Raw genomic sequence first — 26,284 nt, forward strand, 5'->3', positions numbered from 1 at the left:
CTAGGCCATTTGAGCCAATTTGTTCTGATTCCTGTGTGCTAGGCGGTGGTGTTTTGTTCTTTCGTACCAGAACGTATCGATGCGGTCCGGGTTTGCATCATTTTCTATGACAGTTTGAAAGTTTTGATATTCATTGCCCTACAATTTCGGAACCGGATGTCGGATCAGGATGAAATTGCACAGTATCTTTTAAGACACTGAGAGCTTTAACTTGAATCATGATATGTGAAAATCGGTTTAACCGTTGCTGAGCAATCGAAGTGAGTTCCGGTTTTGGAGCTTTTCTTCACTATTACCGGTGCGTTTGGAAGCAGAAACCGGGCACTAGTAGTCCCAAAGTCGATTTATATATCCACCAGCTAACAAGATCTCCCATCTAGATGAATTTACCAGTAAATTTTAAAAAAATGTGCGCCTCGTTTCGCCATCACTTGAGAAAAATTGTAAAGAAATTGAATATTTTTACTAATCGCGCAGTAATACCGGAACCGGAGGTCGGATCTGGATCAACTTTCGGGGACTTTTTAAAGAATTTTACGTCGTTTCATTTGCATCTTAGTTTGTAAAAATCGGTTGAGAAAATTCCGAGAAATTCGAATGCCGTAGTTTCCTTGTAACTTGACGTTTTTTGTGATATAAAATTAAAAAAAAACCTGTTTTAATCCACCTAGTGGTGTAATGATGCCTTTCTCATATTACTTATATTTTCAAAAATGTTACCAGAAGATTTTGTGAAGAATTTTTTTTTCAATCTTGAATTTTTCCCCTGAAGAAGACGCAAACCAGTAGCGTCGAAACGTTGGGTGTTAAAACAAAAATAATCGTTTTAATCCATTATTGACTGCATAGCCGATAAACAAATCTACATTCGAATAAAATAAGAAACTTTTTTTGGGTATAAACTAACATCCGGATGAAATTAAACTGCAACCTATGAGACTGTAGGAGCTTTTATTTGAGCCTGTTTGTGGAAATCGATCAAATCATCTCTGAGAAAATTGAGTGAGTCTCCTTTTAAACTTTTCGACCACTACTTCTGGTACTCCTGGAACCGGGAACTTGGAACCAGTATAGCCAAAGTCGGTTCGTTTAGTAAGTGAATAATATAGCCTACAAATTGAATCAGTTTTAAGACAAATCTAGAAAAATTTTACCCTTCGTCGCTCTAAATGACACAGAGCCACATACATTGCTCAGCTCGATGAACTGTGTCGAATTATATAGAACACTTATATTTCGGGTAAATTTCTACTGGTCAATTTGGTGATTGTATAAACTTTCTATATGAGAAAGTGCCAGTTTTTTCGTATTCACGACATCAAGTTATGTCTCTGACATTACCCACTCGCCTTTTTTTCACAAATTTTTTTTTCTCATTTATAACTAGCTCTTCAAGAGCCGAAGATCCGTTCAGCTCGTAGCTTGTTTCCACCTTACCAGCAGAGATGCCAAGTCATTTTTTCAAAAATCTGTGATCAAACCAAAATCTGTGCACGTTTCCCCGTTTCCATAATAGCTGATCGGAATCATTTTGGTGAGCAAAAAAAAAGGTCTAACTCTTTCCTACCGCTCTGTAATTTTTGGTGCAAAACTGTGATCAATTTTTAAAATCTGTGATCAATTTCAGAATCTAAGTAAATCTGTGACCATTTCCAGAAATCTGTGAAAATCTGTGCCATTTTTTAAATCTGTGCAAAAGGTTGAAAATCTGTGAAACACAGATTAATCTGTGAACCTGGCATCCCTGCTTACCAGTGCGGTGAACTGGTATGCTGCGGTTCTTTTGAAAAGAGCTGCGAGCCATCAGATCACTTTAAGGGCTGAGGACAGTACCGTAAAGTGGTAGGATTTTTGCTATTTTCCCGTTTCAAATTAAATTTTCTTGGAAACGGTGCAGAATATAGAAAAACCCACCTGACAATGTCTTTGAAATATAGTTGAGAATATTCTGTGAAATTTTCAGAATGATTTATTGAATTTAGCGGTTGTGTTGTATTTTTTTCTGACTGAAGAACTGCTGAAAATTGGAACGCTCGGAAATGCTTATCTCTACTTGTTCATCGAATATCTCGGCTTTGAATGCTTGTATCATAAATCTACCGTGACAAAGTCTAGATAATTTAGTTTAGATGCGATTAGTACATAAAAACATATATGTTTTCGCGATAAAAAGGAAGTCTTGTATTTTTCTGTGAAACAAAGTCAGTTTCAATGCATCCACCATTTTTTTTCGCTTTGATTTCCTGATAGCATTCTGAAAAAGGAGAGAGAAATAAAATGTGCTCGACAAGGCTGCCAAACACACAGATTCAATCTTTGTGAAAGTTGAATATTTTTTCATTGTTCATTGGAATCATGTTATGTCCAACCCATACGATAGATTAATGTGATAAAACTTCTCATCAAAATAATAAAATGTATGCTGGCAGCCCGTTACAATTTACTCATATACGAGAGAGTACAAGAGAAATACGATGCGCAAAGGGAATTGAGCGAGCCACGTGGTCAATTTGAAACTCAACACGTGGCCCTGTGTCCTCAGACCTTAAAGATTCGATTCACTGGAATAGTTCAGAAGCGAATTACACATCTCTACGCTCACTGCAAAAGTGAGTTACAGAAATAGCAGACGCGTGACGCCCTCCGTTTCTTAACCATTAATGATTTCATCATTCCCATAGAGAAAATGTGTCACACGAATAGTACTCAGAATATTCTCATTGGAAAATAAATTGGATTAGGAATACGAGGTCTGTTCAAAAAGTTCCCGGAATTTTTTAATTGCGCGCGTCTGGAGAGTCCGGTGGTCAAATTTTTTTTTTATTGTGTTGGTTATGTCCCTAATGTATGGTGAAATTTTCAGCTGTATTCATTGTTTACATTATGTCTTGTAGCGGCTGGTTTAGACGTGTTTTTTTGAGCTCGGCGATTTTTATTAGTTTAAACAATGGAAGAATTGAGTCAAAGAATTTGTATTAAATTTTGCGTGAAAATGAAATAAAGTGTAACCAAGTGTGCGAAATGTTACAGAGAGCCTACGGTGAGTCTGCTATGAAAAAAAACAAGTGTTTACGAGTGGTATAAGCGTTTCCAAGATGGCCGCGAAGACGTTGAAGACGACGAACGCTCCGGTCGACCCAGCACGTCAATAATCGATGAAAATGTGGGAAAAGTGGAAAAAATGATTATGGATGATCGCCGAATCACTATTAGAGAAGTTGCTCATGAAGTTGGCATATCAGTTGGCTCATGCCATCATATTTTTTCAAATGTTTTGGTCATGAAACGAGTGGCAGCAAAATTCGTTCCAAAACTGTTGAATTTTGATCAAAAAAACAAACGCATCACCATCGCTTTAATCATGCCCCAACCTCCTTATTCACCAGATATCGCTCCGTGCGATGTTTTCCTGTTCCCAAAGTTGAAGAGACCCATGAAAGGACAGCGTTTTTCATCGATTGAAGAGATAAAAGCAGAATCGCTGAGAGTGCTACAGAGCATTACAAAAAGTGACTATCAGGGGTGTATCGAAGACTGGAAAAAACGCTGGCATAAGTGTATTATATCTAGGGGGGATTACAGTTGAGTTTTTTTCAACAAAAAGCCCAAATAAAGAAATCCGGAGCTATAAGGAGGATTTCAAACCGTCACTTAGACCGAAGCTGCAATAAACTGAAAAAAAATCTTCTAATTTTAGCCAAACATATTTCGATATTTAGGCTTTGCTAGTTTGCACCCGAATAGGCTTCCATGTTTCTATTTAATAAGCTTTTTCTCAAGATTGCACAGTAATATTGCTGAGAATACTAGTCACATGAGAAAGGCATCATTACACCACTAGGTGGATTAAAACAGGCGTTTTGTTATTCTCAAGTTGTTAAAGAGTTTTCACCGTACTTTAAGGTGCCATTGTTTGGAAAACTTGTGGATATATTGTAAAGTTTTCTATTGTTCCGGTCTCGGATCCCGAAACTTACATTTTGATTGCGCGGTAATGAGAAAGGCCTTATTAAGGCACTATGTGGCTAAAAATACTATTTCAAAATTTGAAAAGAAAAACCAGAATATTGAACAAACTGCTGACGGCGAACCAGTTTAAATTTCTGAAACAGCAGCCAGCGTTTATTTTTGCCATCATCGGATTTCGATCCGTTAGTATCCAATATCAAAAATGGGGGGGGTAATTTTACACTGAATATATTTACTAATATAAATGTATGCCAAAAATATTAACCTCATTCTGTTACGCACATGACAGCCCCAACTGCAATCTATCGAACGCACGAGTAAACCGAACATCTGACAGTTGGTTACATCATCCCGAACTCATAAATCATAATCCATCGTCATTTAAAAATGTATCACGACTATCACGCTTCAATGCAAACTATGCAGAATCTGATTTCTGGCGGAATTAAATTTTCCTGTCCGCCGGACGATGATCGGATTTCAGCCGGTGCATTGAAACGTTGTGAAATTGAATACTTGTGCAGTCTCAAACCAATCGGAGCAGCTTGTTTGTGGTTTGCGGGAACATTAGCCAAAATTCTGTAATGGAATCTGTCAATCCTGTTTCGGCGGGTGTTGAATTCAAACTCATCTGGTGAATTTAAAGTATTTAAACATGTGCCAATAAGTTAAATTTGATTTTACACTTTCGTCTGCCATAAATTCGTAAGCAGTTAAAAAATATGCAAACACAACATAAAACAAGGGAAAAAAAACACGGAACGGGGAAAAATCGAACCATGCCAAACACGCGACAATTCCGCTTCCATTGGCCTCACATGGGTGATCGAGTCGTGGATGGTATTATAGGTAGGCCAACGCCGAACTGAATACATATAAAATTCACCCATAATTCTTTGCCGTTGTTGCTGTTGTTGTTGTTGGGGAGCTGCCGCTTCTGGTCTCACGTCAGCACTAATTCAAATACAGATTAAGTAAACGAAAACTCTGTTCGAGACGAGAAGTACGGCGGATTGAAAAGGGGGTTCAGTTCAGATCGGAATCGAAGGCCAGGATGAAGGTTGTGTGTTGGTTTTGATTGGGGGTAATAATTTGACCAAGTTTTGCAATATTTTTTCTTAAAAGATTTCAAGTAAAATGTCCTTTGAATCTTTCATTTCTTTTCCGAGCTACAATTACTGATTTTCTTCTAGTATTGAATGAAATACACTCACACTCACTTCAACGAAACCATGTGAGTTGGCCAGACTGATAAGATAAGAGCGCACATTTTTTTTTTTTTCAGTCATTCACTACGACGAGTCGTAGAGCGTATTTTCAACCCAACGGAATGTTTTTATGACTACATAAGTAAGAACAGGAACACAGTTTGAAAAACAAAATATCGATTTCATCTTCGTCTCGTCATATTTCAGCAGATTTCATTAAGAATCCAGAAATTTTTTCAAATCATTCAGTAACTCGAAAAATTTTTTAAGAAAGCTTCGGAACAGTTATTTATATTTAGATCTCGACTGATTACTTTACTTGTATTGGACTCAATTGGTTAGAGAGTTTCAAAGTATTGTCTTCCTACTCAAGAGGTTTAATAATATAGAAAATGTGAAAATGGTTTAATTTCAATCAATTAAAAAGCATCTAATAGAATAGAAAATTTCCTTGTACTATAATGAACGAAAATAGGCGGGCGGGTGATGTTAGAGACATAACCGGATGACGTGAATATGAAAAAAATGGATGGGTCGGTTTCTTCATTGTAAAGTATCTGAATTCTGAAACCGAATATTGGAGCCGAATGCTAGAACTGAATTTTATAACTTAATTTTGATGCCAGATTCTGGTGCTAAATTCTGAACCTGAACTTGGTAACTGAATCCTGAAACTGAGTTTTAGTACTGAATTCTTCTCTAATATTTTTTTTTTATTCTGGCCTTTTTGCCTAAAAGCTTTTCGAGGCCGATTGGCTTACGTTTTTGTTACTTAAAATTTGCTATTCGATCTCGTTGTCACCCTTTTTCTAGGGGGAGATGAGTTTCCATTACCATCCAACGAGGATCGGGGGTCATTTTGTCCGCGGCTTATCTCATCATCCATTGCTTCATCGTCGGTGTTGTGTGTGATTTCCGTTTTCTTTTCGTTTTCCTTGTTGATCGTAGTCTTGGGCTCGTTGAGAGTTGCTGTAGATGCACCTTGTTGTACATTGGTTGCAATTGCTGGTTGGTTGGATGGTAAGCTGTTAACTGCAGCTGGTGTACTTTGTTCTATAGGGGATACGTTGGATGGTTTCGTTGAAGGGGATACTTCCCTGTTGTTGGTGACTGTCACAGGTGTACTGGGGTTGCTTGGAGTTGGTGTGAAGGAAGAACCGTTGTTCTTTAGTGTAGTTGTCTCCTTGTCCAGTCTATCACATGGCTTGCCGTAGTGAACAGCTTTTTGGCAATATTGACATGTGGCCATCTGATTGTCATAGGCAACAAGTGATTTGCACGGGATTCTTGTATCCTGACCGAATGTCACATAAGAAGGTATACGTCTCCTCAAGTGCATGCGTAACAAACGTACACCGTTTAGAATACCGGGGAAAAAAATCTTCAACTTTTCTTTTCGATAGAGAGAATCTCTACGTATTGGGACATAGTTTTGCGAATATATGAATCGATGACGCTTGAAGGAAGATCATGCACACGCACTTCTATAGCACTATCTTCCATATAGGGGAACGGGTATAGTGTGATGGGTAAGTCGATGCCTTTCACGCAGCCCGCCTGGGTTCGATTCCCAACCCCGCACATAGGGTCAGAAAGTTTTTCTGGCCCGAAGAGGCGAATGACCTTAAGGTTAAAACCTCTATAATCGAAACAAAAAAAAAAAAAACTGTCTTCCATATATACTGGAATGTTGTACTTAATGTTCTCGTGCTCCACATAATGCATATTGTTATTGTCTTTAGCGAATTGAATTGCATACAACTCTTTATAAAACTGGATGTAAACAATATTATTTGTCTTACTGCATTGAAATAAATGCACACGTTTAATGTCAAGATGCATTTGCTCCTTAAGCAAACCTTCAAGTTCTCGTATCGAAGGTCGAATTTTGAACTGCCTGAAGTCAACAACAATTGTATTCTTCCGTAGCGGCGGTAGCTGTTGTTCGTTTGGTTCACTCATTTCAAGGTCGTTCTATTGTTCACTACACAATACTGTACTTGGTTTCTTCCGTTACATCGACTGACTTGGATGAGTTTTGTTACATCGACTGACTTGGATGAGATGAGAAAGCGAACTGAGTACTGAATTATTGATCTGGATTGTTGAACTGGTAAATGAATCTGTGTTCTGGAACTGAATTCGAGATCAGGGTTCTCATTCCGAGCTGAGCTCTGAATTTTAGTTACAGAATTGCGGTTCAGGATATCGGAATTTACAATTCCGGATCCATAAGTCCGCTTCGAAACTGAGTTCTGTAATCCCAGCACAGAATTTAGTTCGAAAATATTCAGAATATATTTCCTGAATTCAGTTACACTTTTAAAATCGTAAAAGTGAGTTTTGGAATTGAAACCTGCATTCTGGTACTGAATTCTGAACCTTCCTTATGAAATGCAGTTTTGAACTGAATTCTGGAAATACAACTGAGTTTTGGATCTAGATTCTGGTCCTGGATCTCGGTTTGAAGTTCCAGAACTTCCGGTTCAGAACTCAGTTTCCGAATTTTGAACCTGAATTCCAAGTCTGGACAGGAATTTGGGAGCATAATTCTGGTTTGAACCTCAATTTCAGTGCCAGAATTCGATTCAGATCCAGAACTTATTCCCAAAATTGATGGAAATCAGTCTAAGTCTAGAATCAAGATCCTAATGTCAGTTCAAGAATTCCGCAATGGAAAAAAATCTGTGCTTGGATTCGGAAACCGCATTTACGAACGGAACTCTAGAATTGAATCAAAAAATTTAGAAAACTTTAATTTAGAGTTATTTGCGATTATCTCCTACTACCGAAAATTTTATCACAAATTGGTGATCATATCTCTCACGACGCGGAGGAAACAATATGTTGATACGTTGAATAAAACAAGAGATGTTGACGATCAGAAATTTTTCACTCTCCCAGAGGATAAATTTTGAAAAGGTGCCCCATAGTAAAATAAGACGTTTTCACGTCAATATATACGTGTTCGAAAACTGTGAACAGCTTCCGGGTCTAGGTTTTTGTATCGCAATGTGAAAGAACATCATTGACGAACATTTCCGTTCAAAGAAGATGTCCGAATTCCCGAAGAAGGTTTTAGCTTGGCGTGCCATTTGTAGTTGTGGTCTTAAAATCAAAAGTTTTGTATCTACCGCACAATCAATAAAGATGTGTACGAGAGAAAACCTGAGCTCCAGTGATTGCTGTCATTTATCAGAAACGTGGTTCCTGTCCAGCTCTGATTTGGGACGATTTGGCTTCTTGTCACTATGCGAAATCGATCCGGGAATGGTATTAGGTCACAATTCACTAAATTGTCCAGAACCTCGGCCAATAAAAATGTACTGGGTTCTTGCCCCGGGTTGGCGGTTCAATGAATAGGACGCTGGTCTTACAAGCCAGTTGTCTTATGTTCGAGCCCCGACCTGGAAGGATTCTTAGCGTCAGTAGGATCCATAGTACTAGCCATGCAATGATTCTGTACGCTATATGAATCGGCTGCGAAGTCTGTTGAAACAGAAAGGCCAAATTCCACAAAAGGAATGTAATGCCAAGACTTTGGGTTCTAGTGAAGCGGAAACTCTTTGAAACTAAGAAGATAGCAGATGGTATCGATGATTTCAAGAGAAGATGGACGAAATCATCATCGGGGGCGTATCTGAGGATACCGTACGGAAAGTTTTTCAGAAAAAAAGATTTAAAATCCTGATCAACTGTTTCAAATGTACATTTAGCTCTATTATTCTGATATAAACAACCAGTTTTGTTGAATTATGTGTCATTTTTTCTGCTGCTATTATTTTGAAATTCAATATTAAAAATTGAAACACTTTAGATACTACCAAAAATTGACATGTGAACGCAATTATGTAATGAAAGCCGCGAAAATGTTACCGCAGAGACGGGACTCATACCCGTAGCTAACTCCTAACCAGGGAAATTGCTTTACCAATTAAACTACCCTGCATATGGGAACACACGAAGAGAAAGTCCGATTCACTGGACAACTGACACGTTTCTTTCAAATTTCCGAACATTCATAAGCATTCGTACTAGCAGGTTGTGTGACTTTTGCGATTTTTATTGCTTCGCTTCTAGAATTGTAACGGTGCTTTTGTGGATGACTTATTGACGACTAACATGTTCTACCATACAATTAAGTAACACGGAACAAACATAGTTTTTTATTGTAGACTTTGATACCCAGTAGCGGCAATTTTCGCAAAATCTTTTGGAAATATATCAATGGCTTAATAGTTCTAAAAGAACCGAATAGTGGAATTTATAGAATGTTTACAACCGTTCAGTCTTTTCTATCATTATTTATTTATCTACTTCAGAACTAAAATTCTCGGCCAGGACTAAATTCTGGAACTGTATTCGAGAACTGAATTTGAGTTCTTGGACAGGCTCAGAATTCAGGTCATAAATTTAGTTTTAAGATCATGGAACTGAACTCATTATCACAATCCGATTGTAGTTCAAGAACTGAATTCCGAACCTTAATAACGGAACTGAATTCAGTTTCAATATCACGCTCCAGAGTCTATGTTCCAGCATGCTGGTTCTGAATTCTGGAAGTAAATATGAACAAATGTGCGTTCGTTGCACTCAAAGTCTTAATCGTTTGCCATATGCTTAGATTCAAATGACAGGCTTTATAGTCCCATAGCCTACTGTCGAACTTCATTTTGATCCGACTTCCGGTTCCGGAGTAACGAAGTAAAATGTGCTTACAAATTTAGATAAGTGAACTCACCTTTCTCAGAAACCGCTTAAACCGATTTCTACGGTTTTAGGTTCCAAAGAAAAGCATTACAATCCTATAATCCGCAATTAAATTTTACCCAAAATATGCTTTCCGGTTCCTAGACTATAGACTAATAAGTACAATTTCAATTCTATACATGACGTTGAAAAAACGTCCAAATTCTTTCAACGACTTGAATTCTGCAGATCTTATAAAGAACTCTTTTTCTCAGAATTCTGAGAAAAAGAGTTCTTTATAAGACCTACACAATTGAAGTTGTTGAAAGAATATTACGAATTTTTCCTGCTTACAGACCACACTATTGAAATTGAATGTTTTGTACTTACCAGTCTATAATTCCGGAGCCGGAAATAATTCAAGGCTCACAATAACCCAGTGGTTTTCTATGAATCTGACAGGTTTCCCAAAAAAACTAAGCTCCTTAGTCTTTCGGTTACAATGACAACTCTCCCGATCCGACCCCAACGTCACCGGAATATTGTATGACTTGACAAAAAGCAGAAGCTGCTTCCGATCCGAACACATTCGGATCTACAAATCTTCAAGTTAACCATTTTCTCAGCAACGGAAACCGTTATGGTGGTGGTGAGCTCACTTCGTCCGCGTCCCTGGTCGCCTTTTTTTTTCAAGTAGCGAGTCGTCAACAATGCTATCGTTTTCCATCAGTTCATATCTCGTTGCAAACTTAGATTGTCTTGTAATCTTATCATCAATTGTATATTTTATGTCGTAAAGACTGTCCCAGAAAGTATGGACGCAACCAAAAACCGTTGCCGTTTCGCAATGGCTCAGAATCTGTCAATTTTTATGGCTGCGTCCTGTTGTTTACACTCTTCGGTTCGGTGAGGATAACACTTTTGAGGATAAACCGAAAACGGATCGAAAAAAAGGTCCTGCTAATCCTCAGTTGGATAAACTTATACTGAAGGCGTTCGAGCAAAAAAAGAAGGTTTCAGTTCGGGATGTGGCCAGAAAAATGGGCACTTCTAAGTCCAATGTTCTTCGTGCTACAGAACGTTTGAATCTTCGAACCTATAAGAAGCAGAAACAACCAAAACGTAGTCCAAAACAAGAAGCATCGATCAGGCCGAGGGTTCGAAAGCTGTACAATACGATTCTTGCTGGAAATTTGAACTGCATAATCATGGACGACGAAACCTACGTGAAACTCGATTACAAATCCTTCCCGGGACCACAATATTATACTGTGCGAGAAGGGCAAGTGTTAAACCAGTCCGAGACATCGATTGAAGTCGAAAAATTTGGTAGGAAAGCTATGGTCTGGCAAGCAATTTGTAGTTGCGATAAGATTTCGAAACCCTTCATCACCACTGCTTCAATGAACAGCGAAAAATACATCAAGGAATGTTTACAAAAACGACTTCTACCCATGGTTCGAAGCCACAAGGATCCTGTTGTCTTCTGGTCAGATCCTGCTTCTTGCCACTACTCGAAATCAACGGTAGAATGGAATACTACCAAAAATGTCACTTTCGTCCCAAAAGATTTTCCACAACTTCGACCAATTGAAGAATTTCGGGCATTAACGAAGGCACATCTTAGGAAACATGTCTCGGCCAGAGCCGGTGAAACATATTAGGCCCAGGTGGGTAATTATTCGTACCGGGGAGAACGACTCACTATTTTGAAGTATTATTTAGTCGATTTTTAAATAATATTTTGTTTCGATATAACTTTGCATGAGACGCGTAAATTCGAAGCTTGAAGCGTTTTCGATATTTTTTTTGCAAAAGAAAATTGCGCATTTAAGGGTTAAATACAACATCAAACTACAAAATTTCTGCAAATATTTGTTTGAAATATTAAGTCAGCAGTCTTTTAGGTTCCGTATAAACATATTTGTGTTTTCAAATTTTCGAAATTATTTCTTTGAGAATTTTGGTTACCCTGGTCGTTTAGTTGGTTGGGGTTGATGGTGAAAGATGTCTCGCATGAATCGAAAGCAATATCTTGGCATTGCATTCCTTCTGTGGATTTTGGGCTTTCTGTTTCAACAGACTTCGCAGCCGATTGTTAGCATACAGAATTTTTTTATGGCTAGTACTACGATTCTACTGACACACTATGAATCATTCCAGGTCGGGGCTCGAACATATGACAACTGGCTTATAAGACCAGCGCCGTATGCATTGAACCGCAAACCCGGACGAATCGAACGGCGCACAAAACAAATCCAACCGCTGATGTGCATAGCACATTGTTAAAAAAAAGTCCCGGGACCGACTAAGATGACGTTTGTAATGTCAAACTATCATCATCGTTCAGAAGACAAGTGTTTTCACGTCAACCGCACCACAAACACTAAACTTACCGACATATAAGTGACGTTACTTTTTGATTCACGAAAACTTAAAAATAACGAATTCCGTTTATTGATCAAACATTGCTTCCTATAAGGAAAAACCGGGCAAGTCCAGCAATAGTTTAAGAAGTGTTACCCGCACTCAGATTAAAAACAAAGATTTGTGGTATTCTGATTTTAACGACACCAAATTGAGCAGTCATCCGGAAAAATGTGAGCAAGTTTTGATAATCGTTATGGATGAACACAAAATCAAAGTCCGACTGAACTGGAAAAATCTGGGCATGAAAAAGATGTTTTCCAAATAGGTGCCTCCTTCGCTCACAATCTATTAAAAGCAACAACGCATCAACAATCCAGAGAGCTGATCGGCACTGTTTAGTCGCAATAAAAAGGATTTCTTGCGTTGGTATAAAACATTGGACGAAACATGGATCTATCTTTATTCTCCGGAGTTGCTTCAACATTTAGACGGGGAAAACGCAACAGGTAGCTGCAACAAGTATGGCGTCAGGTTTTAGATGTTTGAGGTATAATTAAAGTCGACTATATTGAAAAGGAAGTACCAACAAAAGTTTTTAGTTATTAATGCGTTTGAAGTATGGAATCGTAAAAAACGTCCTCATATGAAGCAGAAAAAATCATCTTTAACCAAGACAATGCACCGAGCCACAAGTCAATGAAAATAATGACCAAATTGAACGTATTGGGCACCGATCTGTTTCTTCACCCACCATATTCTCAATAACCTAGCCCCCAGCGACTACTTGTCATTTGAAGATCTGAGAGAGTCATCACCGAAACCGAAAGTCTATTTTAAGGCCATGGACAAATCAATCTATAAGTATGATATAGAAAAATTCAGATAATAAATAAAGAAATTTTGCTCAAGTTATGTTGTTTTCCTAGTTAGTTCCTGAACTTGTTGGACGATGTGGAAGCAAACTTCTCTACGGCAGTATCGAACCGCACAAACTGCAAGTCGATTCGACACTGAATTTGGTGTTTTCTTTGAGTAATTTTCTCAAATGCTAACGCACTCATTGAAGAGCAGAAATCATATGGAAACCGTGAACTTATGTATACGAAACCGTCATATCAATTAGAGGAATGACAACGGTTTGAAAAAACAGGGAGAATTGCACATTGTTCGTATTTGAGTTGTAGATGTTCCAAACCTAACCACTGTCTATATGGTTTTACTTTTATGTTTTGAATTTGTACCCCGGTATAGAAAACAAAGACGCAATCCTACGTCAAAAGATTTTGAGTGATTTCATTTATGAGAAGATAAACAATGGAAAGCCGAGATGTGACAAGGTTGATTTTAGCAAGCTGAAATCTTATACTAACTTAATTTTCGCAAGAGGAGTTGAACTTAAGCGTCTCATCAATGCAAATCACTCGAGTCTCTGGTATGCCGGAAAGTACCGATAAAGGTCTTTTACCACTTACTATCCGAACCGACAAAAGAATAGTTATCAGAAGTTGTTACTTTCTACTTGCGACTGCACTCTCGTACACAATTTCCATCAGGTAGCGGTGAGTGCAGCGCTACTGAATACCGCATACAACCTAGGCTAAAAAGCCAGTACGCTGTGACTCTGGAGGCATAAGCAATAGTTCGAACAAACCTTTCATTCTGATGTTCAACTAGCTGTATAGAGATTGAGAAGAATATCCATACCGTGAAGAACTCAATGTGTATAAGAATGCTGTCGCAAGTAGAAACTGATAACTTCTGGTAACTTTTCTCTTACTGGTTCGTATAGTAAATGGTAAAAGACCTTTTCTGTACTTTCCGGCATCCCAGAGGCTCGAGTGATTTACATGAATGAGATGCTTAATCGCGAACCCTTTGGTTGAAGGTAAAAGTTAAGTCACTAAAAGATTTCTGCATGCTCAAATGACCATTGTCACGTTTCACCTTTTTGTTGTATATCTTCACATCCTTGCTCTACCTTGAGTATTAGCATTTTATAATTCTGATTTTATTTATTATTTTCAGTTACAATAAAACTACTTTTATTGTCATAAATGATACTAATATTACTATTATTTTTCGTTAGAAATTTCAGGTGGATAATTACCCACTTTTGGAATTTTCGGGTGGGTAGTACTACCCACCGTACCCACCTCTTTCACCGGCCCTGGTCTCGGCAGCCGAAACCATTCAACAGTTTAAAAAGATTGGAAAAAAGTGTCAAAACTTGTCGTCAAGAAGTCTGTACGGAATTAATGAGGAACGTTTGCAAGAAGGTGCACCAGCTAGTCTACAATGGCTAAGTAGCAAATGTTGAGAATAATATTCTGTTTAGTCTAATATTATCAGTATATCGAATAAAATTTAAATATCTAACACTTGTGAATTATTTACAGCGAAATCAATGTGCGTCCATACTTTCTGGGGCAGTCTTTAGATATGATTTGTCATTGATTTTACTCTTACTATGTAGAAAACACTATACATTCGATTTCCTGTTTTAATATTACTATAATTCATGACATCTAATTTATTCATAATGTTTGCTCATAGTTAATGAGGATAAGAGTATATAATATTAGTTGAAACCTTTTAAATTTTTCCTACGCCTCCACAATACATTTAGTCGGTAAATAAACATCACTGAAATCCTAAAAACATAAAGATGTAATACAATTATGAGAAACTATCTCTAAAATCCAGCAGTCTGTGATGGACGATTTCTTTATTTCTATTTTATCTAATGCCGCTAATAAACATTTCCAGTTTAGAAAGAAAACAGTATTTTTTATTTGCATTCATCTAATGATTGATATTTTTATTTTGAAACTTTCTTCCTACAAATATCATGCAAACAGCTTCTTTCAATATCCCGACTGAGCAGGATCACAAAACAGTAGACATACCATTCCGGAAGCACATGTTCGCAATGTTACGAATATTTACGAATACACATACGAGAACACATACAAATGCCACTTACCTTTACCTACACAGGCGGCCAGTAGATCTCCGGGTGCTGAATAGAGGGCTTGCAAGACGTACTACGAAGGCACATGCAAACACAACACGAGCGATCCAAAAAAAAAAGCAGCAAACACGGCATCAACAACGAGCACTATTATTGGCTAAGGAATTTGTTTTCGAGCTTCACGTGGAACCATTTGCAGATGCAGAAGTGCACACAAGCACACACGCACACAGGATACAGAAGAACTATCTATTTACAGAAATTCATGGACAAACTGTCGACAGTCGACCAGCAAAAGAGTGAAGTGAATAAACACAGAAACCTAACAGGGATGAGTAAATAGGAGGACAGTCCACAAAACAACATTAAACACAAGTAACATAAACAACACAGAAACTACACGGTCAATGTCGATCGTACGCGTGAACCTACGAGGAAACTATCGTCCGCAACACGCAACACAGAACAATTCCGTACGTAACTGACGACTGTTCGGGCAAGAAAATCGCTAGCCAATCAAACCAGAGTGTGAAGCGCCGCCGTAGCAACTGCGAACTGCGTCGACGGTACACTCCTTTGGTATGATCTGTTTCAGTATTTTATTTTTTGTTGTTGTCGTTGTTCCTTCCGAAGACGACGCGCGGTAGCCCGTAGTAGGCTGCAATCACCCGTCGGTGTCTCATCCGTGCCTCAGCCAACCTCACTCAACCGTCACCATCTTCGACAGTTGCAATCCATCTGATAAGGAAAATGATGCTCGTTTTCCCGTGATCCGACGGTAATTGTGCTGACTGCAACGGTCTCGACGATGGCGGGAATTCAGAATATTAAGCACACATCAGCATTACGTTTGTTTATAGAAAGGCAGCGCGAAACTGCTTAGCGGATTTATGATCTGCTGTTTACAGACCGGCCGGCTGGGGTCCGGCGAGTCCTCATGGCAGCGTGGTCTCAGGAAGATGGCAGCAGGCGGTGCACTGTTTCTTCGATGGGATTTCCTGGCCTGGCGTGAGCTGCTAGAGAAAAATGTGCTGCAGTTCTCCTGTTTTACTTTTCGTGTACCGTCGTCCGACTAGCCGAAATAGTCTCATCGTGGAATACTTTTGCACTCACATTCTGGGAAATTTAGTAAAGCAGAAGAGAGAGAGAGAGAGAGAGAGAGATAAAGAGAGGAACCCAATAAAATAAATAGGTTTAATCGTGCATTCGTGGTTAAACATATGCGCTGAAAGAAAGCAGTGTGGGCAGATGTTGATGTTATGAAAAGCTTGGCGACATTCAAATTAGATTCAGACTTTACGATTGAATGCGTTTTCGTGGTTGAAAAGTCGAATAAATTTCGGATCTGTTTAAGAACTTGTTATGATGTAAACATTTTGAGCACATGGAAATGACAAAAAATCTATCATAATTACCCCAATATAGTGAAGTCGAAATCTGGAAAATAAACAAAATCTCAAGGTAATTTATTTTGAATAAACCTCAGATTGAAAAACAAAACTCAAACGAGACTGTTTGAATAGCTTATAAACCAACAATTATTCCGATCCGTGGATTGACTTTGTAAACGAGGTTTCACGTGACAAGCAGATGTCAGTTAGCTGGATGACACTGAGTCAATTGAGTTTAACGTAAATCAAGTTCACATTAAAATGTGCACGTTTTTTTTACCATTTTTGATGTGGAACACACGTTTATTTTCTATATAGGGGTGCAAATTACAAACTCTAGGAAAAATATACGTAGAAACGTGGTCAACACTTACAGCTCAGTATATTTTGTATCAATTATTAATATTATTTCATCATTTGATTGGAAATATTTTCAAGTTTCGATTTGAATGTATCAAGCCACGTATTTTCAATTATATATGACTGGAATTTTGATTAGTAGCGAGCAGTGTCCTATTTTGTCTACTAAAAATCTCCGGCATATCGGATCGGAGCTGTTGGAAGCACGTGAATCTATAAATAGAAGCAAAATTATAGCAAACGTTTCAGTCCTACGCGTAGCATGCTAGAGGTAGGTTGTTGCTAGACAGCAAGACAAAAAGTGCCATAAAAGGATTTGAAGCTTTAAATGATATGCTCTGATCTTGTGTCATGCAAGCTCGGATGAAATTCCATGTTATGTCGTTTCGTCTAAGAAATTGGGTAAATTTTGAGTGCTTAAGATTAATTTCCAAATTTATATAAGATGAACTCGATTGATAATGAGAAATAGTTTATCGCTTCAACCGAAATCACAGAATGGTAGAGAAACTTAACGCTATAAACATCACTGCTTGCATACAAAACTTGAACACAAGCTTGACGAAGAGAAGCTTTAATATCAAAATCCGTATCGCAAGTATGTACAAAGATATAATTGCATACATTTGGGATATTGGTGTAATTTCGTCGACTATAAAACAAACACTGTTCGGTGTTGGTTTCTAACCAAGATAAATTTAGGCAGACTCTCATGCAATAGCGGATTCAAAAGTGTGACAATTGATTGAACTGTTTGGTTGTACATCATTAGAAATTTTGGTTGCCTCGTTCCACATCAATGGCTCAAACAACCCTATGGGGCTGATCCTTGTAGTTTTTTTTTTTATTTTATAATAATTTGAGTATGCTTGATTTCTATGAATCGTAACGACGCACAGTGGTCCAAAACTGCAATTTTCAAATTTTCCACACACTTTCTACATATAAAAAACCAGACCCCAACGTTTTCCTTTTCGTTGTTTGTTACTTTGGGGAGGTTATACAGCTACAAAATGGCTGATTTTTTCGTGAAAAATCATAGTTTTCACTTTGAACAACCACCAAAAATTAAAAAAATTAAAAAAAAATCAAATAGAAACGTTGGGGTCTGGAAAAACTTCTACTCTAACTATGCAGATTTGATTTGTTTACTTCTGATTAGTCTGCGCAGAGAAACAGTGGACACCGCAAATCATGATTATTAAGAAGTGTTCTCAAAAATACCGACTTATTTCTCAATATTTTTCCACGAAAAATTTACAAATTTTAGTTATGGCGGCTTTACGTCAAACCAACTAAAAATTGAAAAATCGTACGAAATGTTGTTCGAATGATGCTTTTTATCATGCAAAACATTTGAATTTATTTTGTTGAACGATAATTCTGGAAAAAATACGCAACCCTACTCCCTCCTTAATGAAGCGATTGAAGTCCAAAATCGCTGTGAAATGACCTTATATGAAGCACATGAGCATCACTACTATGGTTAAAACTAACCTTTTAGGTTGCAATTCCACCTCGTTCATCTGATTTGGCTTCCTCCTACTATTATCTGTGCTCAAATGTTAATTTGGGATGTCTGATTCTCGAGGTATCCTCAAATTGCCAGAAAGATGGTCACTATTTCGACTATTTTTTTCTCATTCAAAATAAACGTTTCATTTTAACAAAAACACTTTCACTCCATACTTGGTTGATGATTGATTTTTAGATACATCGAAGAACTTCGGTTTCTTATTTTTTAAAACTGTGGAAAGGTTCAGTATTTGAAATTTTCTAGAATAATAACCAATCCACCATGCGTCTCCGGGCCTCGGAAAATTTTTCTAAAGTTTGAGCGATTTCTATAACTATTTTTGATATTTATAAAAAAGGTAAAAAAACGGAGCATTTTTATATTCCTTCTTTAATTGCTTCCAAACACAACACTCCAAGTAGCAACGCAACGAACTGCCTTTTGTGAGATCAGATCGATATTTTATCATAATGCGATATTCCGTGTAAAGTTCTCTTCCCCACAAACTTTCTTCCAATGTGATCACTGTGTGCAGAAAAACTGTAATAAAAAGCCCACTCCCTATATTTAAGTCTGTAACCAGTTTTATTTGTCTGATCAATGTAATCACAATACAGACATGCTCAAAAAGTCTGTCACAGTCAAACATAACAACTGTCAAAGTATTGACTGTCGACAGACAAACTTGACTGTTGCAGTCATTTAACTGTGAATAGTGTAATCACATTGCCAGACCAAATATAAACTGCAGAAAAATTACTAGTCTGTGGCAGATAAACTGTGACAGATAAACTGGCTAGTCTGATCGTAGCTTAAGAAAACAACATTTCTTGAGCAAAATTTCTTTATTAATTATCTAAACTTTTTATATCATACCTATAAAATGATTTGTCCATGGCCTTAAAATAGACTTTCGGTTTCGGTGATGACTCTCTCAGATCTTCAAATGACAAGTAGTCGCTGGGGGCTAGGTTATTGAGAATATGGTGGGTGAAGAAACAGATCGGTGCCCAATACGTTCAATTTGGCCATTATTTTCATTGACTTGTGGCACGGTGGTTAAAGTTGGGTTAAAGATGATTTTTTCTGCTTCATATGAGGCCGTTTTCTACGATTCCATACTTCAAACGTATTAATAACTAAAAACTCTTGTTGGTACTTTATTTCCAAGATAGTCGACGTTAATTATACCTCAAACATCTAAAACCTGACGCCATACTTGTTGCAGCTACATGTTGCGTTTTCCCCGTCTAAATGTTGAAACAACTCCGGCACGGAACGACCGAAATCAGCATTTTCGCGAAAAATTTAGTTGATTTGCTGATTTTAGTAAGTTGTTTTTTGAGACAACTAAAAAAATCTTACTTTTGCTAATTTAGATTTTTTATTCTCATTCCCTTAATAATAATAAAATATTTGTTGAAATGACTATTTTTTTAGTTGAATTCACAACCGTCACCGAACGGTAACACCGTAATGACTACTAGCCACTAGATGGCACACTACTGCCGAAAAAATTTCAGACGCGGTTGTCTTTTCTATATTGGCAGGTATAAATACGATGTTGTATTTAAAAAAAGACATAAACGAAACATAAACATCTTTTTGAATTTTTTCTTCTAAATCACTGTTTTCTTCATTATCACTGAAAACTTTTAGCACTCGGAAAACAAAAACCGAATACAAGTAGTACACCGGACGGCGCAGCTCGGAAGGTTTGAAGATACAAAAAAACTTCATCACAATTAGAGTGAAACATTCGAAATTCACTTCACTGTTCCGCGTAAAAACATTATTACGCACAATCGCTTCAAGTGCGCACAAATTCTGAATAAATACGATTTCCTCTAACAGTTTACGACATTTTTACATATCGGTTTAAAAATTTAAATAAAGATATATCGAACACATGCGAAAAACATCAAAACAATTTTCAAGCAGTTTCAATAAGACTCTACTTTTTAGCTTTTTAATGGATTGTTTTGCTTTGACACTTCTCATGAGTTTTTGGCTAATAAACTTGTTAATAATACCTATTTCAGTATTGTTTTCTTTGTGCTGTCCTTCAGTAATGATGGTGATAGATAAATAGAAACAAATTTTCTGATTTCAATAACAAAATTAATTCTCAATGAGAATTTCGTGTTGGATTGAAATATTGCTGGTTTGTGTCCAGGATATTCACCAACTAAACACATTCTCTAAAAATAAGAGTTTTTTCAGCAAAGTAAATTCTCAATTTTAACTAATTTTATAGTTATTTTGGAAATTTTGTTGTTAAAATCAACTAATTCAAAAACAGTAATACGAATTAGGCGCAGAGCTAATTTCGGTCGTTCCGTGGGAGAATAAAGATAGATCCATGTTTCGTCCACTGTTCCATACCAACGCAGGAAATCCTTTTTATTGCGACTAAACAGTGCCGACCAGCTCTCTGGATTGTTGATGCGTTGTTGCTTTTGATAGATTGTGAGCGAACGAGGCACCTATTTGGAAAAGATTTTTTTCATGCCCAGATTTTCGCATACGATCATAAAACCACTTCCAGTTCAGTCGGACTTTGATTTTGTGTTCATCCACAAAGATTCTAAAAACATGCTCACATTTTATTCCGTATGACTGCTTAATTTGGTCACGTTAAAATCAGAATACCACAAATCTTTATTTTTAATTTGAGTGCGGGTAACACTTCTTAAACCATTGCTGGATTTGCCCGGTTTTTCCTTATAGGAAGCAATGTTTGATCAATAAACGGAATTCGTTATTTTTAAGTTTTCGTAAATCAAAAAGTAACGTCACTTATATGTCGGTAAGTATAGTGTTTGTGGTGCGATTGACGTGAAAATTTGACACTTGTTTTCTGAACGATAATGATAGTTTGACATTACAAACGTCACCTCAGTCGGTCCCGGGACATTTTTTAACAATGTGCTATGTACATCAGCGGCTGGATTTGTTTTGTGCAACGTTCGATTCGCCCGGGTTTGCGGTTCAATGCATATGGCGCTGGTCTTATAAGCCAGTTGTCATATGTTCGAGCCGCGACGTGTAATGATTCATAGTGTCAGTAGGATCGTAACCATAAAATGATTCTGTATGCTGAGAACAGAAACAGAAAGGCCAAATTCCACAGAAGGAATGTAATGCCAAGACATTGCTTTCGATTCATGCGAGACATCTTTCACCATCAACCCCAACCAACTAAACGATCAGGGTAACCAAAATTCTCAAAGAGATAATTACGAAAATTTGCAAACCCAAATAACGGAACCCTTAAATGCGCAATTTTGTTTTACAACAAAATATCGAAAACGCTTCAAGCTTCGAATTTACGCGTCTCATGCAAAGTCGAAACAAAATATTATTTAAAAATCGACTAAATAATACTTAAAAATAGTGGGTCGTACTCCCCGGTACTAATAATTACCCACCTGGGTTTAATATGTTTCACCGGCTCTGATTGAAGATCAACAAAACGGGCGTTGACGCCCTTTCATTTGTCTTTATTTTAAATTATTTCTAATTACGATTTTAAGACGATTTCAGAATTCGGTGAAATGACCCTTTCGGCGAAATTACCCTTTCGGCGAAATAACCCTTTCGGCGAAATGGCTTTCGGCGAAATAGCTTTTGGCGAAATGACCCTGATCCATTTAGAATGTCTTAGATATGTGTTACAGAAATAATATGGCAGTAAAAGTAAAAAAAGTAATACAATAACTTTCTCTCGGGCACAATCACAACTTTAATTTGAATACTCCATGATGAAACTCTAAACTAGGTTCACCAAAAAGTTTCATCAATTTGTACCTTAAAGATTCCGAGGAAGTTGTTCAAATATACTGCAATTCCCAAATTCCATCTCAATTGATAGTTCAATAATTTATTAATCATTAAATATAATTTAATATTGAATGGAAAACCTTGTAACACACTGGCTCAAAATATTCTCTTACCGTATGTTAAATAACCTTCATTTGGCATCCCTTCCACCTTAAATTATACGACGAGCATAATTCGAGCGAGTGTAGAAAACCAATCATTTCTCACCCGCGAGAGAGAGAGAGAGAGAAGAAGCAACCGAAAGAGTGCGATTAAAATAGAAAGAAAACAGGAGGATCAGCGATCCGGCGGCGGTTTCTGTTCTTATCTCTGGCTAGTAGCGGTTTGTAGCGGTGTTGGTAGCGTAAGTACGGTACAATATGTTACCCGAGTTTGAGACAGTAATTGCGTACTTACTGCTGTATTACGTTGCGCACTTTGAAAAGTGCTCGTCGTTGAAGCAAGACAGACAACGCTAGCGATAACAGCGAGAAGTGTGGGACATGGCGCAGTGCGCAGGGTGGTGACTAGATTGGACTTGATACCGCCAACCGAAGCGAGTGTGAGGCCTATTGTCATCTCAATGTTTTTCTTTTATATTTATTGCTGCTCAACAAATATGATGCAAATCGTTTTGGGATTGAAACATCACGCTGTACTGCTGTGAAGGATGAAATAATTAAAATGTCAGATTCGGTTTTTTGTTGTTGTACACCCAGTCGTATGTGATGATAGCTCGGGGGTATTTAAAAATTAGATTTTATTACATTCGAATGTTTGTAATTCCACTCGATTGTTTAACTCACGCTCCCTGTTTACTTAGCAAAACCGATCTGGCTTACAATGAGCAAGAAGTACTGTGAATCTGCGACCGGCAAAAAAAAACAGTCCGCATAGTTTTCGAGCCGAATTGATGCGATTCAAGCATTTATAAATAGCTGTGTCTTTGTCGAAACTACCTCCTTGTTGGCAATGTCGCTGCAGTTACGACTAATTGCTATAATTGTGCGTTGAAAGGGCGCTCACGAAAATTGTGTACTGCTTGGAAAACATGATTTTCTTATGAATCGACGATAATTTATTGCCTGCGTATTTCAAAGTTCCGCCGCATAGACTAGCTGGAAACTCGTTCATTTGACATAACGAGCGTAGATTCCGTGGGAGGTGGTAGCAACAACACACGCACGCACACATCGTACCGAGAAGATATTATTTCCATGTTTTCCGGAACGAATCTCACAACTTTCCCGCGTCGTACGCTTAATTGATGGAACTGCCAGCTGAGCGGCAAGCGACGGTAAATTCCCGCAGCATTCAAGATGGTCACCCTTTCATACCATAAATATTATTTCTGATGCGCTACATGAAAAATGTTTCTCAATTCGAACGAGAAAAACTTTTAAGGCGGGAATAAATTTTGCTTGGTGTCATACGTAATGTCACGTCTCCCGAGTCTTCCCCAGCTCCTTGGATGGGCCCCTCGCTGTAGAGAGACATTCTTCGAATTCTCCAAGTAGAAACAGCAGCGCAGCCTGCTGTGACGTTTTTTTCCTGTTTCTGCTTGCTTGCTGGATCAGTTGGTGTTTGGGACATTTGTTTTTTCTTCCTATCTCCCCCTTCATTACAGCGGGTAATGAGGGCTGGCGGGCAATGAAGGCAAGCGTCAACTTTGGCTGTCAAGACAAATCCTGGTCGTAGTGCCACAAGTGCCAAACGAGTTTGTTCTAATCTTAGGAATTAATCACTCGAGATTCGACCACAGACGAACTAGGCATTGGTGTAGTGAGGTTTACTTTCCTGAGTTTGCATTTTGCTACTTAGTCTCTACTGGAACCAGAAGAAACATGTAAACATGAGGAAATTGAGATCAAGTTAAACTGGCACTCGCTACCGCACCGCAGTTTTCATCATTACAAAATACTTTACTCAAAATTGACATAATAGTAATTTTTTGGACAGGAACAAGTTTTATTACTGACAAATTAGTGAAAAATCGACTTGGATATGTTGGTAATAATTACGTATAATTTTCATTTCAAAATTTGACAATGTTTAAAACTTTCGATTCTCAAAATATTGCATATCGATTTGATTTTTACTTTATATTTCGCCTCGAAAAAAATCAGTTATTTACGGATATTTTATGTTATTTTTTTCATGTTTACCTGTTTTTATATATATAAAAAAAGGTATAGAATTCGCTCAAACTTTAGAAAAATTTCCGAGGCCCAGAGGGCCGAGTGCCATATACCAACCGATTCAGCTCGACGAACTGAGCAAATGTCCGTGTGTCTGTATGTGTGTTGTCAACAAAGAGGTCGAGATCTCAGAGATGGCTGGACCGATTTTGATCAAACTAGTCACAAATGAAAGATCTCTCCGTCACCCAGAACGCTATTGAATGGTTTTGAGATTGTATGTTTAATTTTTGAGTTACACGAAGTTTTATATCAAAGTTTTTTGACAATATCTGTCACACTTGACCTTGAAAACAGAATATTATTTTAGATTTAGATTCTGCCCGATAATAGCTATCCAACTTTTCCCCCTATCGCATCAATAGGAGTTTTGAGCGCTGTATGACAAAGCAATGCTTGGGAGCAACGTGAAACAAGATTTTTTTACTGTTACATACAATTATTTCTAAGTTCCAAAAATACTGTGTACAGCATCCTTTTTCATGACAATTTGCCTCGGACCGATTTTAGCACGGCTCGTTTTTGGCAACATAATCATTCGAATATGCAATATGAAAACCAGATGATGGCAGAATTTTCGAGTTGAGAGCAATTTCATAATTATATTTATTTAAACTACTTACAGCAATAAATGCTGGAAGAACATAGCAGCCATATACCATTCGAATCAGTTCGTCGAGATCAGCAAATGTGTGTGTGTGACAAATAAATTCACTCAATTTTCTCGGAGATGACTCAACCGTTTTCTACAAACTCAGACTCATATGAAAAGTCGTATGCTCCCAAACAAGGTTCCTGAATTATGTTTGGATCCGACTTCTGATTCCGGAACTACAAGATGATATGTGAAACGAAATTAAAACTGTGTAACTCATTTTTTTAGTAGATGGCTGAACCGATCTAAGACTGAAATGAAAAGTTTTTAGATTCTTAAAAACATCTTGCTTTTCAGTCATAAGTTTCTTGCTTTTGCTTGCATTCAACTTCTGGTTTCGGGGATACAGGAAATTAGTATAAAAATGTCTATTTCCCATAAATTAATCAGGTTTATCGGGTTAGCAAATTTGGATAGTCGATACCCTAATAAACTTATTTCAGTTTTCGATTCGGAAGGTACCCAAAAATTTAATTCGCACTACGATTTCTCGAAGATATGGCCATAGCTTTAAGTTATGCTGGCTCCTGAATACCGACTCTGGAAGTACCTTAAATTACCGTAAACTCTAAAGTGGAACTTACATCAACATATCATGTAGTGTTCAATCGATTATCACACGTTTAGATTCAAATTCAATCCGATTCGCAGTTTCGACATTACAGAGTAATGAGTGATTAAAATCTCAAATTGCCGCTTAAAACGACGGTCATTAAAATAATGTCATGAAAACTGAAACACCGAATAATATTCATGTAAAAAACACATGCGGATTGATAAAAAAGGTATTATCTCACTGCTAGGTGGATTAAACACATTGTTTTTTGTTATATTTGTTTATTTTTTGCGATTTTTTTTTTATTTTGTACTCTTTTTTGATATATTTTGTTATATATTGCTGTATTTTGCTATTCTTTGCTAGTTTTCGCAATTTATTTTTTATTTTCTGCTTCATTTTACTTTTTTTTGCCATTAATGTAATTTTTGACATTCTTACTATTTTTGCAATTGTTGTTAAGTTTTTGTTGAATTTTTTTTTAATTTTTGTTCAATTTTTGTTCAATTTTTGTTCAGAGTGCTTCTGTGTTGCTCTAATAAAAAGTGTTTTTTTTCAGTGATTTTAGAAAGTTCTAGT

At 37.4% G+C, this 26,284-nt stretch overlaps 1 protein-coding gene across 1 annotated transcript in view; it reads right to left on the reverse strand.

The window, feature by feature from the left end:
* LOC131431632 (CUGBP Elav-like family member 2) overlaps positions 1-16,162 on the reverse strand; it is an 849,840-nt gene extending 833,678 nt beyond the window's left edge. Inside the window, exon 1 of the mRNA XM_058597461.1 lies at positions 15,226-16,162. The gene's annotated coding sequence lies outside the window, so the exon portion shown is untranslated. The remainder of the gene's footprint in view (positions 1-15,225) is intronic.
* Between the last annotated feature and the right edge of the window lie 10,122 nt (positions 16,163-26,284).

The sequence above is a fragment of the Malaya genurostris genome, chromosome 2, assembly GCF_030247185.1.
Source record: "Malaya genurostris strain Urasoe2022 chromosome 2, Malgen_1.1, whole genome shotgun sequence".
Lineage (NCBI taxonomy): Eukaryota > Metazoa > Arthropoda > Insecta > Diptera > Culicidae > Malaya > Malaya genurostris.